General features: G+C 36.4%; 1 protein-coding gene across 1 annotated transcript in view; it reads left to right on the top strand.

Annotated features, from left to right (window-relative positions):
* Positions 1–19,462, top strand: part of LOC131046252 (sulfate transporter 4.1, chloroplastic) — a 230,444-nt gene that overhangs the window by 156,402 nt on the left and 54,580 nt on the right. The gene's annotated exons all lie outside the window — the stretch shown is intronic.

Below are 19,462 nucleotides of genomic sequence, written 5' to 3'. Positions count from 1 at the left end.
GAGGAGGTTTTATTTTCACTCTCGATGTCCATTGTTCGATTGTACGCATCGACGTATGAGGACGGAGGCACTACTTTCATCTTCTTGCATAGTGAGGGTATCAATTCCTCCGTGAACCACCTCTTCTTCAACCCGTCGGCTGGTTGGTTTTCCATCTTGTTCAATAGTTCTTTGAGCCTACGATTGTAAGTGAGTACACTCTCATTTTTCCCTTGCTTAGTATTATAGATTTCGGCCACGATCTCATTATCATCCCTCAAGAGTTTGAATTCCTCTTGGAACGCCCTCTCCAGATCACTCCATCTCATTTTGTGTTGGGCGTTGAGGTCTGTGTACTAGTCAATGGCGATCCCCCGAAGGGTGGCGGGAAATGCCTTCAGCGAGTAGTCCCTATCATCTTGGCCATTTGCCTCCCAAATGGTTATGCATGTTTTGCAATGCCGTGTTGGGTCCTCTGACCTGTCTCTCGTGAACTTCGACAGTTTTTGCTTCTTGTGGGTGTTCAACATTGTTTTCACTCGGAAGGTATGTGTGTATTTGCCTTGTGTGCTAGACCTGGGTGCATTGTTTCGACCGCTATGTTTTGGTGCTTTCCCTGCACTCTTGGCCACGTTGGCGTCCTCTACACGTCCACCTTCAGCGTCCCCAACACTTCAAGTACTTCCAGGTGTGACGAACTTGAGTGAATTGTTCCGACCCCTACGTTCTGGTGCTCTCCTTGCACTCTCAGGCACGCACGCGTCCTCTACACGTCAACCTCCAACATTCCAACACTCCAAGTACTTCCAGGATTCAACTCCTCTCTGTGCTCCCTCTGACCGAGGGTCGGCAGATTACCTAATCGCTTGGTCTCAACCACCCTGTGGCCTCTTCTCACCTTTGATGGAATCTACGAACATAAATCACTCAAGGTTGACCCGATTTCTTTTAAGGCAAGGGCGCCAAAATGTTTGCTGGTACAACTGGTAAATTAAATACTGGAAATAATAATGTACATGACAATGCATACCAGACATGGCAGTAAAATATATCTTTATTCGCACATTCAATTATTACAGAGAAGAGACCAAAGAGGGTTGGCCAAGGATTACAATAGATCCGACAATACCATGCCACTTCCTTAACAGTACACAACATATTTAAAGGACCCGATGCTTGCCGAGAGGTACACAACCGTCAACCAACCAACACATAACCACCCGAGACTGAGAACCCACTCAATACAATTAATTAATACCTTGTCGGATAACAAATATTATCAAACATAACAATAGGCAATTTATGCCGACAACACTCCACAAGCAAGAATTGCGGCCATGCTAGGTGAATGGTGCCAAATAAGGGTGTCCTTGGAAAGCATCAAAAAAGTAAAATCATTGCCTTAAGGAAAATTCCGCCCTGAGCCTAGAAAGAGCGCTAAACTCACACCATCATCGAGGATTCACAAAAACATCAAAATTCCATGCCCTATGAAGAATTGTGCCAGGCATCAAGGAAGGGTGCCTTGGAATTCATTGAAAACTTTAAAATTCCCTCTCTGAAGTGCAAATAATGCCTAAGGAAGAATATAGAGGCCAAACAGATGTATCCATGGAGAACATGAAAGAAAGAATTTTATCCATGGAGAACATGAAAGAAAATTGAAAATTCTTCCAAGGCTTGGAAGTGATGAATTCCACCATGAAGAGTGAATTCCATGCTCAGGATTGAAAACTCAAAAACACTGGCTAAGGCATGAAGAATTTCCTTCCTCAGGGTAAGGAACAAATTTCTTTCCAAAGGATAATTCCATCACAACATGAATTCCACGCCAGGATGAATTGAAGGTAAAAAAAAAACAATTTTTGAGGCAAGGAAGAAATCAAGGATGAATTGAACAAGAAATTTTACCCCTAGGAAAAAAATTGAAAAATCCATTCTCGAGCATCAAGAATCATCCAAATTTGAAAGTGATGGTAGACTTGGAGTTGTGAGGGAATTTTCTCTAACTTGGACCATGGAACCCTAATTTGGAAATTTTCCTAAAAAATAAGAAATGTGTAGAATTGATGAATTATCTTCTCCAAGGCAAGGAAAATTCAAAATCTTAGGAAAATTCTTCCCAGATAAAGTTTTCTCTCTCCAAGGGTTTCTCGCCAAGTGGTAGCCAAGTCAACACATGAAGAATTAATGGAGCATCTTTTGCATGTAGTCATCACATTTGAGGCATTATGGCAGATTCCTATTGCATGCAACCGTCGCATGTGGAGGTGATGGTGCATTTATGACATGATGGGGCAATTTTTGCATAGAGGAATATTCAATGCATTTTGGGCAAATTTAGTGAGGAGTGGCGCATTTAATGCATTTTGGTTACCAATTGTAATGGGTTGGAATTAATTGTATATGGGCTTAATGGGTGTTAAATGTTGATCCCCACCTTGTTGCATCTTGAGTGGAGAATCTTTTAGGGAAAACCCTAATTAGGGTTTGCATGCTAGGGCTTGAAGCCTATATAAAGGGGTGACCCCCCTCATTTGTAAGAGAAGGGAGACTTGTATGAAATTGTTGTGATAAGTTTTGAGATAATAATAGTGAAACATTGTTCTCTGATGGTGTCCACTTAAGTTATTTTTTCAAAGCTTGCATGGTTTCACCTTCCTCACTTAGATTAGAAATAGTAAAGTGCTTTGATTTCAATGGAGAATGTAATGATGTCTGATGAATTTCCATGGTTCATACTTTTTGCATCTTGCTGATTGTAAGTTGCAGTGTAAAGTTAGTCTGAGCCCTCTAAATTTGTGCTAAGTTCGATTGTGGATAGTCGTTTGGATTGCGCCGTTTTTGGGTATTCAAATGTACTTTCTCAATTTGAAAATCCTCTAGCATCCCCAAAAGATTGCACCGGTTCTTGCGGAGTTGTAGTTGATCTTGGCGAAGCAGAGCTTGGTTTATTTGGAATTTGTCTACCAAAGCACTGTTCATTGTTATCACTGCCCTTAGGAGTAGATTTAGATACTTCTAAACCCTTTCCCTTTTACTTTCAGTTCATTTTAGTTCGTTCGAAGTAGCAGCATCATAGAATTGCCATATCCGATAATGGAGTTCCAGCCACAACAAAGAAGTGAAAGAATGATGCAAACGTAAGGCCCCTTGGATTACCAGCAATCACATCAGCCAACTCAGTCACGTCCGTAGCATAAAGGAATCTTGGAGTCGATTGTTTGAACTTCTTGCAATCTTAGCATGCAATCACACTTTGATTAAGAGAGAGTGAAGTGACCTTTAGACAACTTTATTCTGTGTTCGTCGTAGTCATAAAAAACGTGTCAACAAATTCTTGGAAAGAAGGAACAAGTTTAAAATGCTTGCAAAAGACATGTAATCGGGTTTTAAAAACCCATTTTACAAGTTTTAATTGTTTCACTTTTCAACTCCTAAGGCAAATTCGGGTTTGTGAGAGAAAAGAACAAAAACAAATGTCTTAATAACCTGTAATAGGGAAATAAAATCCCCTTTACAAGTTTTAAATGACTTAAAACAAAAAATTTGTAATAGGGAAATAAAATCCCTTTTACAAGTCTTAAATGACTGAAAATAAAAGATTTGTAATAGGGAAATAAAATCTCTTTTACAAGTTTTAAAAAAACAACTTAAAGGACAAAAATCATGTAATAGGGAAATAAAATCCCTATTACATCTAAAAAATCACTTAAGTAGGAACTATTAAAAGAAATTACAAGTTCATTTTAAACTTATAATTTTAAATTCACATGTAATTTGTCCAAAAAGTTCCTACAATGACTTAAACGACCTAAAAAGCAAGGGGGAAATAAAAAGTAAGTTACAAGTGACAAGTTTAAAATAAAGTGCACTTGTAATTGTTTTAAAATTTCCCTACAACACTAAAAATAAGAGAAAAATAAAACTTGCAATCAAAGGAAAATTTCCCACCTGCAATCAGGAAGAAAAAAACCGAAATTGAAGAAAAAACATAGCAAACAAACCCGAAATGCGATGAAATTTGAAACATGGATTGAAGATGGAGTGAGGATTAATCCAATCCAGGGGCGAAGCAAAATTTTGCCTTGGGAAGTGTGTCTTAGAGTAATTTTTTTTCATTTTTCAACAAAATTTCAAAGGGGTTGTCTATTTTTGTGAATACAAAAATACGGACAATAAATCCAAAACCAAAACTAACAAACTCCAACATGCAAGTCATCAAAAACGCCGAAACATTCCCCTAGAGGTAGGAAACCCTAATTTTTGCTCTCAACTAGCCTACGGGTCTCCAAGATAGGCTAACGACCAACTGAACTGGTGACTGCTGAGAAGGGGACATTACAAGAAATGATCTATATCCTTGATGGGTTGAACTTCTACAATTGCTTTCTTATACATTCTCTCTTTTAGCCAATCGAGAATTGTAGACAACTCCATCCTATCCTCCAATCTGCTATCACCGCTGATTCCTTTCAAGGCTGAAATCACAACTTCATCTTGTTTCTCACTTGTGTTTAGGCTAGGATATCCCAAATCCTCTATCATGATTGTCTTTTCTCCTCCAAGGCGATTTTGAATTGGTGACATCCTATCTTGAGAGTATGCATGTTGCTCTATTCTTTGATCATTTCCCAAGTTGTTTTCGTCAATTGAAGTTTGAATCATTTCTAACTCCTCATTGAGGAAGCACTTGTGATTGAGGAGGCAGTGTTCATGCTTGACTTGTTCGTTGAGATTCAACACTGACAACTTCCTTTCGGACACCTCTACCTTCCTAAGGTTTATCAATTGTAATCTTCCTTTTCCTAGAGACTTGAACTTCTGTTGCACTATTTACTTCTTCAATGCTTTTCATTGCTTCATCCTCCTCGGAAGAAGAATCATCTTCATCCATCTTACCATATGTAAGCGATATCCCTTGACCTCTCAAGTTGTTGATTTGTTGATCAACCCACCATCTTGAATTATCTAACACATCTTTCATTAACGTGTTGATATCAGTGAGTTCAGGTTGTGACCTACTAGGTGTTAAAATAGGTTTATCCTTTTCTTGCTCATATTGTGGTAATACATGTTCTCCATCATCTTTACTTGATCCGGAATTGGAAAGATGTTACACTTTTTGATGAAATCAACTAACATACTGGACCACATCTTACTTCTAACTGCTAACTCATCTGTAAGGTTTGCCCAATAATCCTCTAGGTCAATTCTATGCTTATACCTTTTACCTCTAATAGTAGGTATCTTGTGGTAAGGATGAAAGCACGATCTTTGTTTGTACACACCGAGTTGATAGAATTCAAACTCTATGTTTGCTGTCTCGTCAGCTTGAGCTAAATAGCATGTCTCTACCAATTTACCTATTGAGATAGGGTATGCAATCCCTTGCCTTTGTTCTTCTTTTTGGTTAAAATCAAACTCTGATAGTTTTCTTACTACTTCAATTAGTACCATCCTATCAGTGGGATATTGTGGGAGACGATATGGATGATATGAACACCGTTGAATTCGGATTTATGAGAAAGTGGGAAATTGGATAAACCACGAATCAAACTTTTCTATCAATGCTATAGCTCCTTTTCATAATCTTCTATGTATTCCTCCTTGCAATAATCGAGTAAGAGACATTGTGAATGCATTGTTGTCTCTCTTGAAATGCTGCTTCTCATGTAATTGCAGCTGAGGACAGCAGTCATAAACCTTGAGTTGTTCTTTCTTAATACCTACCTCACCCTTGCATATCAATCCTTTTATATCTTAAGTGCCTAGCCAATGCATACACCACATAAGAACTCATGTAAAATGTTCTTGTTCTTTTTAATTCTCTCAACTGAATGTCTAAGTTATCAATATTCGACTTGGCCCAATTTATCATTTTTAAGCCCAAAGAGACCTCCTCTACGAAACAAAACATCCATGTTTCAAATATCGCTCCTTGCGGACATCCCATGATTCCATTCAGCATGAACACCATATCACCATATTCTTCCTTAAAATCAGAGTATACAAGCCTCTTTGGTATGTTGGATTGTGGTCTCTTTGGTTCACTTACCCAATCCGAAGTAATAAGATTCATACACCTTCTGGATGCTTTTTCAAAAAAGGCTGCTGATTCTTGCCTAGTCATGTTAACCATCCCATCATAGTTAGGGATACCAAATGTCTCTCTAATTGGTTCTTCTGAAAAGAGTGCTAAAACCATTCCATTGGGTGCCACTATTGACCTTTCTTGGGGCTTGTAGTGTTTTGCACGCTCCACCATTAATTCATTACATTGGACATCTGGTGGGAAGCCAGCAGCTTGACAAATTCCATTCTTAATCATGTTGGTTGCCATAATAGAGGGCATTTGATCTCGTGTGCCGAACATCCTCCTCTTGAACTTGGTCAAGTCAAACTGCTCCAAGTTGGTGTCCCCAACTTTTTTCCATCTTGAAGTTTTTTGAGATTCCAGATAGAAGCCTTTGAGCACTATCTCATCTGATTTTTTCTTGTACCTTCTCCTGACATGTTCCTGTTTGAAGTTAGAAGTTAGAATGTTAAAGGACATTTTAAATTCCAAAAAATTTCGAATTTCTGATTTTCTGCTTGTGAATACAAATGCTTTCAGATTTATTAAATCAAAACTTAGAATCATCTATGCTAAATTCTGAAAATAGCATGATAGTTCATTCCATTCGCATTACAAAACCTGATTCTTGTGACTTTAAAGAAGTCTGACTATTACTCAGAAATCTGAGATGTAACATTCTCTCTTAACTTCTGGGATGATTGATTAAATTTTGCAATATTTTCTGAGTCCAGGATGGATAAAGTTTAGTCACCACTCAGAAATCAGAATTCAATCGATTTAGGCTTTGGTCATGGACCGGCCCTTTGATTTTTCTTCCACATGATTTGATGTTTGAAAATCTTCCCTCCAGCTGTATCTTCTTAAGGCAATTTCGCAATACTCCCTTCTTTTTGCTGAGTCATTCTTCAGTGTTGATTAGAAACAATCTCATTTGATGGAGGCTGGCAGATTCTTCTTTTCCCCTCAGGCAAGGTTGATAGAATTTCTTGAAGCGAATTTAAGGTAACCCTGCTGCTGTGCGAATTTAGAAGAGCAGAGGTAATTCAATACGAATTTGTTCCCATGTAAAATGTCTCCCTCCCATCATATATAAGCTTTGAATGGGAAGTTGCACCTTTCCACCTTAGGAAGGCCAATTTGGCTTAATAAAACGATTTCACGGCTCTTTTAAACTTACCAAGGGGAATCGTACCCTTTCACCTGGCCGACTTGGCAAATAAATAAAACGTTTTGTTTATAGATACTTTCCAACTTAATTCTCCTTGCCTTAACATCTTCCAGCCAACTTCTTTTGAAGTGTTGATAAATTTTATCATCTTGAAATTTGCCTCTATTGCTTATGAAACTAAGTTCGCTTTAAGTGTTTCTTCTTTGATTTGTAAGGGGTTTCAATTTTAAATTTCATCTCCCCAACGTCTACCTTATGTCTCTTGAAGCAAAGGAGGCAGAATTCTACTTTCCATGTTTTGTGGGGTTGAGCTTCTTACCTTTCTAATCAACCTAAGTTGATCCTCACCCTTTCATCTTCTTAAGAAGGCCGACTTCTTTATTAACTTAAGTCGGTGTGCATCCCTCTTGTTAACTTAAGTTTATGCACTTCCTTTGCTTTGCCTTGGGAGGTTAAAATTTGACAGGCTTTTTTTTCTTCCTATTAACCTAAGTTGATCCGCATCTTATTCCTTATCTTTGAGGGTTGATATTTTGGTTAAGCGAATTTCACTTTCCCATCAACCTAAGTTGATCCACGTCTTCTTTCTTTGAGGCTTAGTATTTTACTTAGGAAATTTTCGCTTCCTCATTAACCTAGGTTGATCTGCAGGATTTTTACTTAGTTGCGAGTTAAAATTTTCTTTACCTTGATGGTTGATTAATCCTTCAAACTTAACACTTTTGTCTTCTAGAGTTGATCAACTTCTTAGTTTGGAGGAACTAGCATGTATCTCTCTTTTGCGGATTGGTGGAGGAAAATTGCCCAAACAGATTACCTTAGCATCTCATTTTCTGTAGAGACAAGAAAAATTCAAACACCCAAAGGAGGCTTTTATTCTTTAATTTGCAAGGAAAACGTAACTGTAATGTCCCCATTTGGGATATACCATTATTTCATCCTGGGACAACAATTATAACTTCAAATTAGAGTTGTAATATATTAATAAATATGATTTTTATTATAATTAAAATATATTTCATTATAAAATTCAAGAGTAGTTCGGAGGGCAGAAGTTATCTTTCTCTCATTTGATAATGGGAATGAATGTACCCCTTGCATTCCACCAAGGACAAGATGTTACTGCCTGTAGCTTAATAATATTTCTGATCTGATCTGATCTGATCGATGGTTATCTTCCTGGATGTTTTGAATCCTCTTTATTTCACTGATTGCAATTATATATTCTGATCATTCCTTAAAAGTATGCAAATAATCTGTGCAACTCTGAACGTACTACTGAAGCAGACCCAAATATGGATATAAGTAAAACCCAAAATATTCGATATGCCTCACAATTGATATATTTTGCTTTAGGCAATGGTTTACTCTGTATGATATATCAATTTTCTTATACAAATGTATAGGTATTGCTAACTGGGATATGTTACTGTTCCAGATTGATAATTGAATGCTGAATCAGATTTCTATTATTCTGCTTTAGCACTCAGATTTGTGTAAAAATAAAACATCCATTTTTCCCCGGTCTCAAGCAATCACGCACCCATAAATACTCATACGGTCTGAGATACAAAGTCGCATCTCTTAAAAGAGACGTGACTAAGAGACGCGACTTTCTAATGGCCACGTCCTCTTTATGCTGGCAACCGTTATCGATATGACTTTTAAGAAATGGGGTAATATCCCCATGTGATTTCACAAAAGAAATAAGCATCGTTGAATAGTTAATAATTAATTGATTTAATATTTAGTTACTACTTTGTCATTAATTTAATAGTTAATAGTTATTCATATTAATTAGAATCTAAATAAATATCTGTTTCTATTATTGTCTATTGTGAGGGGACAATATCTGACACATCAGTTTGTTTATATTTAACTTAATAATTAACTTTATTTATTGTTTAGGATAATTGCTATTCTATTATATATATTTTGTTTTTATTGAATAGTTGTTTTTCTGAGTTTATTTATTATTATATTTGTTTTTTAATTACTTTGTTATTTTGTCAATAATATAATAGTGTAAAATTTATATTATTATTTGATAAATATGAATTCAAAATTAATATTTAATAAATATAAATTATATATTAAATCTTGTTTATTATTATCATTAAGATTTTATTTAGTTCATTCATTCGTTTATTTGTTTATTTATATATATATTTTTATATTTTAATTATATTATTATTTATTATTAAATTCTATTTTAAAGCGGGCATTATCATGTTTTGATTGTTTAGATGGGGACATCACAGTCTCCCCTCCTTGAATTTGCTTGCCCTCAAGCAATATTATAATCTTGATTATCGATTCTGCTATCACATTTGAACAATACATGGAAATATATACATATATGCATTTTCCATTGAAAGGATTAAGCAACTACATCATAAATAATATAAGCATGTAGAGTTTGGGAGGAAGAGATGGGATGAGATTGCTAGGAGCCGCTTCGCCACTAAGCCCAAGGGAGGTTGCTTCTTCCCTTCCCTTGCTTAGCTGGGAGGCTCCTACTTACTGTCCCATCAAGGCCTCATCTCCCTAAAAGCACTTGCCATTTTGTGAAGTTGGGGGAAGAATGTCAAAACTCTATTTTATCTCAAGCCCACAGCACAATACTTGTGAAGTTAGAGGGAGAATGTCGAAACTCTATTGCATCTCAGGCTGTAAAGATCCCTTATTGTCCAAAACACTGAATTTTAATGAATGCTGAAGGTAATGCTGATTGTTTTTGGAGTTTTGTATTTCTTTTTTGTGTTTTGTGAATATATGATAATAAAAAGCAATGCACATAAACTTCAAATAGATTCTGAAATGCGAAAAGCTTATCTGATTTTCGAGCCTATAGAGAAGAAACAGTATCAAATCTCTATTGCATTTAACTCTTAAACTTTATAGTCACAAGCATACCAGATTTTTGAAATCTGATGTTGTGTCTAGGACTTCCCAACCAAAAAGCAATTGTGGAATGTACTGAAATCCTCAAGTACATATGAGACACATTAATGCATGAGATTAAGATGTCTTCCCTGCAGTTAGCCTTCTCCAAGGAAATCGAACTTAGCTGAGAAATCCTCTTCTTCCTGCAGTTATGGCTGCCTATAAGCAGGCCGTACAATCTCTATTTGGCTGCCAAGGACTTCTTATTGCTATCTTAGTTTTCATCAAGGAAATCTGAACTAATTTTGAAGAAACCCCAAGATATATGAGCCACAATCAGTCCACACTTTGACTTCTGTTCGAAGCCAACCAGTAAGTGTCCTCAGATGAATATCTCACACCTTCAGATCACTGTTGCAATGAAGCCGCCTCGCTCTCCAATGCCAAACCTCTGAAAATCTGCAAGAACCCTCGCCTTTTCCCACAGCTCAAAAACTTCAATTAGTTTCATAAGATATCAAGTTAATAATGAATCGCTTTCTCTCCATGATGCTTAGACCCTCAACTTAAGTGATTTATTATAGAGTTATTTATAACTTTATTATCAGCCATTTAATGAATTATGTAAGAACCTCAAAAGGCCCTCAACTGAGACAACTATCGTTTTGCTGAACCTGTTGCGTTTCAAGTGTGTTCTTTGCAAATAATGACAGCAAATAGAATTTTGACAATCTTAAGCACAAAAAAGCAACTAATGGTATTTGCTGGAAATCAATTTATATTCAACAACACTGATCAAACCCTCATTACATCCGTTCATCATTTATTAATACTCAAATAAAAAATAACAAGAAGCTAGAGAAGAACTGATAAATACCAGTATATTCTGTTAAAACCCTTATTTTCCCATTGCTGGTCATACACAGATTTTATGACAGCAAGCTGCAATTTATTTTAAATTGACCCGAAATACTTGCATGTTAGCCCGATGGAAAGACATTGGCAAGGCGTCCTTTCTGGCATTTGTTTTGGAATTTTTGGACTCCACCTCAGCAAAATCGTACCCTTTCAAGGAAGAAAGGTACGGCAGATCAGCAAGCTGTACATGCATAAAACCCCCATCCATCACACACTTATTCCTGCCTCTGTTCTGACTCTGCGGCTGCAATCAATCTGTTGCATAAAAATTAATAAACCCTTTTCCAATCTGCCCAATCTTGGTTTCTGGATAAAACCAACTGAAAGCAAAATCAGTCGATATTTCACAACCTCTGATGCTGTTGCACAAGAATCCCATGTTTTCTTGCACCGATACCCCTGATCACTGTAGAAGAATCTTCTACTGAAACCCTTGGCCAAAACTCCTCTCAGAGCTCCAAATCAAATTATCCAAACTCAGCATAATGAAAAGAAGACCTAAAATCTTCTTTAATCTTCTCCATTTAGGGTTGGCGTGATTCCCAAGAAAGGTGCGATTTGGCCTTTCATGATGTTTTAACTTTTATTATTTATTTTTGACTATTGAAGTGTCAAAAAATAAATCATTTTCCATTTAATATAAAAACTGGCCCCATCTGATGAGAAATAGAGCCTCACTTAAGTTATAACTTAAAGTGACTTTTAAAACATTAAAACATTAAAGTTTGCCATTTAATATTTAATTAAAATAATTAAATATTAATATCTCTCTAAGTATTCATCAGAAATGCCTGCCGTTTGAACTGGAGACTGCCAAACCATAATCTGTCCTTGCCCAACCTACTGGCTATAAATAGCAGGACTGCTAAAAATAGAAAGTATCTCAAGCGGAGTCCTAGAGACCTGCTAAATATTAATATCTCCTTAAATACACCATATATTAACATGTCGTTTGAAGCAGGAGTCTCTCCTCATAATTCCCCATGTGACCATACACACTTTCTAAAAATAGAAAGGGTCCATCTCTACTACTTCTGACTTATTATTAATAGTAAGTATGGCAAATGGAGTCCAAATGAAGTCGAACGAAGGCCAAATCCACAATACTCTCAGCACTGGAGAAGTCACAACCCTCAAAAGACCCCCTAACCATCCTAATTAGCCTACGAGGGTCACATGATAGGCTAATCCTCTGGTACAACTGTTTGTCAAGGAGAGGGGGACATTACACAGGCCCACAACACAAACTTGTGAAGTTGGGGGGAGAATGTCAATACCTTGTTGCATCTCAGGCCCACAACACAAACTTGTGAAGTTGGGGGGGGGAGAATGTCAATACTTTGTTGCTACTCAAGCCCACAACACAAAATAGGTTTCATACTATCAATCTTTATGCATTACCTCTTGCCATTTTGCGACGTTGGGGGGAGAATGTCAAAACTCTATTGCATCTCAAGCCCACAACACAAGACTTGTGAAGTTGGGGGAAGAATGCCAAAAATGTATTGCATCTCATGCCCACAACACAATGTAATGTCCCCTTTTCTAGGTGACATGAGATGAGAAGGGCTTGGCCTACCATTCGAGTTCCCGTAGGTCAACGATATGGTTAGGGGACTCATTCTGAGGGTCATGGAGCTTTGTAGGGGCTCTTTGAACCGTTTTGGACCTTCAGACGACAGTTCTTACTTTTTAGGGAGGTCTCCTATTTTTTAGGGAGAACTGGCAGTTGACTGGATGACTAGGGAGTAGAGCAGGATCCTTTTGAGCAGTTACAGGTGTTTGGAGAGAGGTTCCTATTTTTTAGGGCGAGTCCCTACTTTTTAGGAAGAACTGTCAGCTAGCCTGCAAGACTCAGACACCATCAGTGATCACAGTGCTTCAGACTGAATTCAAATTTGAGTCGCGGATTTCATTTTATGAATAAGTTAGGAAATAAAATAATAATAATAAAGTGAAATAATACAATCAAATTAGGGTTTGAGGAATGTTAAAAGAGCATTTGGGAGCTCATTTTTGCATTATGTAATTGAAGATTTTTGAGAAGAAAACTATTTTGCAGGTCTGCAATGTATTTTGCAGGTGTATGGATTGGAATTGGGGACGTAGACCTCCATTTCTGAGAGAAAGGACGAAAACCCTTTCATATTTTGTCAATTTGGAGTGCTGGGAATGCTTATATCTTATTGATGTTGGAAATAAGCCACACTCAGACCGACGATGGATTGGTCCAAGAGGGGTTAGTAGCTCAGTGGTAGAGCACTCCAGCAGTGTATGGAAGGTCCTAGGTTCGAGTATCAGAGCCAGGTCTAGGCTAGGAGCCCCAAGCACACAAGAGGTGTGGTTTAAGGGGGGGTGTTGGTGCTGGAAATAAGCCACACCCGGACCGACGATGGACTGGTCCAAGAGGGGCTAGTAGCTCAGTGGTAGAGCACTCTTGCAGCGTATGGAAGGTCCTAGGTTCGAGTCCTAGCTGGTCCATGTCTCAACATATCTGACCAACAAGGGTATTATTGAGAGGAATTTTGATACTTACAACAGCAACTAATCATGAGAATGAGATCTGAGTAGTTAGAGGGCAAATTTTGGTGAATTATTGCAGTTTGTAGCCAGCCATACCTCTCCCAGCCTAGCCATACCTCTCCCAGCCTAGCCATGCACCCGTAGCTTGCTTGGGAATTCATAAAAAATAAATAGAAGGGTTTTACTTGGAATTTTCTGTACAAATCTCATTGTCAGCAGTAGGAATTAAGATTGGAATCATTCTTTCAAGTTTTTGAAGTCATTGGAGAGAGATAGAAGCAAATCAGTGTGGAAAATTGTTCATTTTCAATGAAGTCTCCTGGGGATTTGAAGGAAACAGCAACATTTTGGTCTATTTATGTTAGAATTGTTTTTGGTAATTGTTTTCTAGAGGAAATAAACTCATTGGAGAAGTTTGGACTCATTGGTAGCTCCTGTAGCAGTGCCTGGACTCATTTATGCTAATAAAGTAGCCCTCCAGGCAAGGCGTTGGACCTCTGGTAGGCCAAATTTGGCATGTCTTTCGTGAATTCCATTGTTTATTGGCTTTTGATAATTGCTGTTACAGAAATCACTCAATCTGAAATTTTATTTCAGTCATTAGTTTATGTTTATTGTTGTCTTTCAATTGCATTATTTAAATTCCAAGGCATACATACTTCGCAAAAACACAAAAAAAGCAAAAAACCACAAAACAAACAAACAAAACCAATTTCCTTTACCGCTGGCCAACGAATTTTAAAAATCAGAAAACTAAGTCAAATTGCCACATTCCGTAGTCGGCATCTTTCACACAAACTTGTGAAGTTGGGGGGAGAAGTCGATACTTTGTTGCATATCAGGCCCACAACAAAAACTTGTGAAGTTGGGGGGATAATGTCAATACTTTGTTGCATCTCAAGCCCACAACACAAGATGGGCTTCCTACTATCAATCTTTATGCATTCCCTATTATAGGATCAGGGGAAAGACGTAAGGGGGTGACTTGACTCTTCAATTGTAAGTACTTGTTTTTAGGTTACTTACGAGCCCCTCTCGACCCATCTCTTACTCTTCAAACCCTCTCCCATAAAAGGATTACAAATTGTATTAATGCATATGAAGACACAAAGTATACATATAAATGCATGAAGACACTGAGCATACACAAAGTATACACTTGTACAAACACGGAGCATACATTTTAAAACAATGAAGCATATATATGGGACTCAAATGCTCATATTGTTAGATTCCTTCTTATTGACTGAAATGATTTATTGATTCATCTTTACCTCATAGGATGGCAGGATCATGCTCTGATACCACTGTAATGTCCCCATTTGGGATATACCATTATTTTATCCCGGGACAACAAATCTAACTTCAAATTAGAGTTGTAATATATTAATAAATATGATTTTAATTATAATTAAATATAGTTCATTATAAAATTCAAGAGTAGTTCGGAGGGTAGAACTTATCTCTCTCATTTGATAATGGGAATGAATGTACCCCTTGCATTCCACCAAGGACAAGATGCTACTGCCTGTAACTTAATAATAATTCTGATCTGATCTGATCTGTGTTAATGCATGATAGCCTCGGTAAGATAAATGATTGAATGAGAGATAAATGAAGTCTCTCATTCAATCATCTATCCTATCGATAAACTATGATGAAGACTTCAAGCTATTGTTCCTTCATTTGATGATCATTCTTCAACTTGTATATATTCGACTATACTTGCAAAGTTCGATCAATGCTTAACTATTGATAATCATCGGTTGTAAATCTCATAGCACAAAATACCGATTGGTATCGGTTTACGTTAAACATATTAACTGTGAACACCGATTGTTATCGGGCTTAACCAATGCACTCGATTAATATCGGTTAGTATAATAACTGTGAACACCGATTGTTATCGGGCTTAACTAATACATACCGATTAGCATCGGTTGTCTTGCATATGATAGACACGCCGATTAAGTATCGGATGGTTTGTTGATTGATATACACCGATTGATAAATACTACGATAGTTCAAAAGGTGCGATCAAGTAATATCTTGATTGGTCATGTCTAATAGGCATGACCGGTCAAGGTATTGCTTGATCCTCCTTGCATACATATATATATATCAATCGGCATTTGTGAGAATGACATTGAAATTGATAAATTCTCCTCTCATCTGCAACATACAAGACTATAATCAGATTTATCATATTAAAGATATAGCACATATTTGAAAGAAAAGATAACCTTGAATATAACTTGTATCTTGAATTGGGAATTAAATAACATTTATATGGTATCAGAGCTATAGTTAAAATCAAACCCGAGGCTGTTCAATTTTGTGGAAAATTCAAAACAAGCATATATTCAACATCACATTTCTTCTAATGGCTAGCGCTATCAGATTCGAAGATAGACTTGGAGGAGGTGATGACTTCTCAGCATGGAAGTTCAGAATTCAGATGATTCTAAAAGAAAATAAAGTCGAATCGTTTGTAAAAACTGAAACTGCAGAACCTGAGACTAAACCCGACAAAACAACTTGGAGAGAGGGAATGAAAAGGCCATCAAAATCATAGTTGATGGGGTGAGAAATAATATTATGCCCATCATAAGGAAACATGAAACGGCCTACAACATGTTCAAAGCACTTGAAGATGCATTTGAGATATCCAATGCTAGTAGAACCTTGGCTTTAAAAAGAGAAATAAATCACATAGCCATGATCAAAGGAGAATCAGTCAATGTCTACTTCATGCGAATATTAGCCCTAAGGGATGAACAAGCAACTCTTGGATATGAGATCCAAAGCGAAGAATTAACACTCATTGCTCTCAGTCAATTCATGTGTGTACCCAGGAAAATACACCTTGTAGCAGCAAAACGCATCATGAGGTACCTTCGTGGAACTATTGGACTGGGGCTAAAATATGATAATGTAGAAATATGTCTTCACCCATACTCTGACTCAGATTGGGCCGGTAGTGTTGTTGATCATAAAAGTACTTCAGAATGTTTTAGCTTGGGATCTACCATGATATCTCAGTTCAGCATAAAACAATCTTCAGTTGCTCAGAGCTCCATGGAAGCTGAGTATATTGTAGCATCAATGGGAGCTCGAGAAGTAGTATGGTTGAGGAAACTACTGGTAGGACTGTCTGGACAATCCATGCCCCCTACTATTATACACTGTGATAATCAAAGCTGTATTAAGCTTTCTGTGAATCCGGTATTTCATAACAGATCAAAACATATTGAGATCCCTTACCATTACATTAGGGATATGGTGGAAAGAAATGTTATAAACTTGAAATACATCAACACGGATGAACAAACTGCAGACATCTTAACCAAGCCTCTCTCCAAATTAAAAGTGAATCACTTCAGAGGTAAGCTTGGTATGGTAAAACTGTAATTATATTTTCTGAGGTTGATTCTCAGTAACGTCTTAATGTTAAAAGATATCTATGTTATTTTATCATGTGAGTTACTACATGATTCTGTAGGGACATCATGGAAGGTGATGATCTTTCATTGATGTCTGATTATGGTTACTATTGTAAGGTGACGATCTTATAAATAGTTTAACCTGTTATCATGGTGGATATTATATATGAATAATGTCTATGGAGATCATGATAGTGTACATATCTGAGTTACTAAGATATGGCATGATGGATACTATGAGATTTAGTATTAATGGAGACATCATGGGCAGATATCCTCCTTGATAGGCATCATGAGACTTGATGCCAGTGCACATATCAAGGAAGATATAAGTATGGTGAATATCTTATGGTTGATATTCTTAAATGTACCATACTTTAATGATACCGCAAGGTAGCATTTAAATGATGAATAGATATTGTTACGTTATAATATTGAAATGATCATTTCCTCTCTCATAACTTGAGAGTGCATTTTATTGATCATACCACAATCCTCCCTAGCTAAGAGGGAGTGTTAATGTTATAGCTTCTGTCAAATTAAATAAAAAATCATTATGTTTAAATTAACCATGCACCAAAACTTTTATAAAACCCGATAATCATTATTGATTAAAGGAATCGATATTATCACCGCATTTGTCAAACATTGCTAATGTTATATTATTGTTGTTATCGGTGGGATACTATTGTGGTTATTAGTGAATGGACATGTCTCATGTAGAGGCATGCCTCTACGTGGACTTAGTCCACGTAGAGACATGTCTCTACATGGACATGCCTCTCCCTTCACCTATTTATATTTCTTCCGATCTGCATTTGGAAAACACAGAACGTACAAAAACCAGTGCCACTACAAGTGCAGTCATCTCTCCATTACAAGTGCTTCGATCCTTCATTATTTCAAATCGAACTTACTTGTTCATACCAGAGTAAATCTGAATCTGTATTGGATCAAGGAGTGCATACATCAAATAAAGTAAGGTATTATAATCAGATCTCATTTTCCTTAACAATGTCCCCTACTAGGTTTAGCCCTGTTTTAACCATAATTAACCTATTTCAATGTACCTACGACTTAAACTAAATTGATTTGGAGACAATTCTATCCCAACATGAATCAAATTAGTGATGTTCCATAGTTCAATCAGTTAATTTATTAATAAGTAACTTGTTCATCTATCATACATCCATAATTCTTGATGCAAGTGTCAAACTTTGTTACTACTTCAGTTTTAAGGAAGAAGAAGATATGAATGTTACCAAAGCGCTTAGATACCAAATACAATAGGTTCCCTCAAAGTTTACAGATACAAGCCCTTACCCTATCTTGGGATCCTGTCCCTCAAGGTTCTCGGGACGCTGATGCCCACCCTCTCTTGGGAGTCACCCTATTGTCTGGATTTAGGCTGTCCCTCAACAAGAACTATATACAAACAAATTCTTCTTACTGTTTAAAAGCTCTTTCTGGTTTACTATCTAATATTGTTATTTATCAAGTCTCTCTCTCTCTCACACACACACACACACACACACAGATATATATATATATATATATTCTTTAATTATATTTCTGTTATTATAAGTTACAACAGACTATTCTTTAATTATATTTCTGATATTCTAAGTTACAGCAGATTATTCCCAGAATGAAACATTTATAGTATAATGGTAATAACATACAGTTGGCAGCGGTTTACATGTTGCTGACATCCACTGACAGCCTTTTACTTTTATTTTCCTTCCTATCTTTCATTATCATTTGATGCTTTTTTTTTCAAGGAAATACCCCACTATTTAAAATGTGGTAAGGGCCACGATTATTGGGAAAGACGTGTTTGTACTTGGAGTCACGTCCTTCCAAAACAAATCATTGTATACTGATGTTCTTTTTATTATTAATGACTGTTGTCTTGGTATATTAATGAAATCGTTGACTTCATATTAATTTCTACTTTTAATAATCATAATCATTGCTGTTGTTAATATCCTTCTGTTCTTAGTAATTTAATTAATGCTTCCTATGGTTGGCTAGCAAGGGTATAGGAGTTGGCCTTCGATATTTAATTCTTTTATTATTTATTGGTTTTCTTTCATGCTAGAAGGCAGGTAAGAAGTGGTTGATAGGCAGGGACATAACATTAAATTATGTTTATAATATAATATAAATTTATTTTTATTTGAATATTTCATGAATATTAATAAAAATAAATATTAATAAATATTAATTAAATAATAATATTTAATAAATAAATAAATTTCAAATAATCATTCGTTAGTAATTATTATATTAATTAATAATAATAATTGCTTCATTTAGATTATATATAACAATCAAGGACGGGACATGACAATAAGTCCTTCATTAATTTAATTAGAAAGGAGACATAACAAGATATCTAGAACAATCAAAGCATAGTTGTGTATTAAAAATGTCCAATTAAAAGTTATAAGTATTGAGATGAAT

The sequence above is a fragment of the Cryptomeria japonica genome, chromosome 11 (assembly GCF_030272615.1).
Source record: "Cryptomeria japonica chromosome 11, Sugi_1.0, whole genome shotgun sequence".
Classification (NCBI taxonomy): domain Eukaryota; kingdom Viridiplantae; phylum Streptophyta; class Pinopsida; order Cupressales; family Cupressaceae; genus Cryptomeria; species Cryptomeria japonica.
The sequence above is the reverse complement of the archived record's forward strand: the minus strand, read 5'-3'. Positions and strand labels throughout refer to the sequence as shown.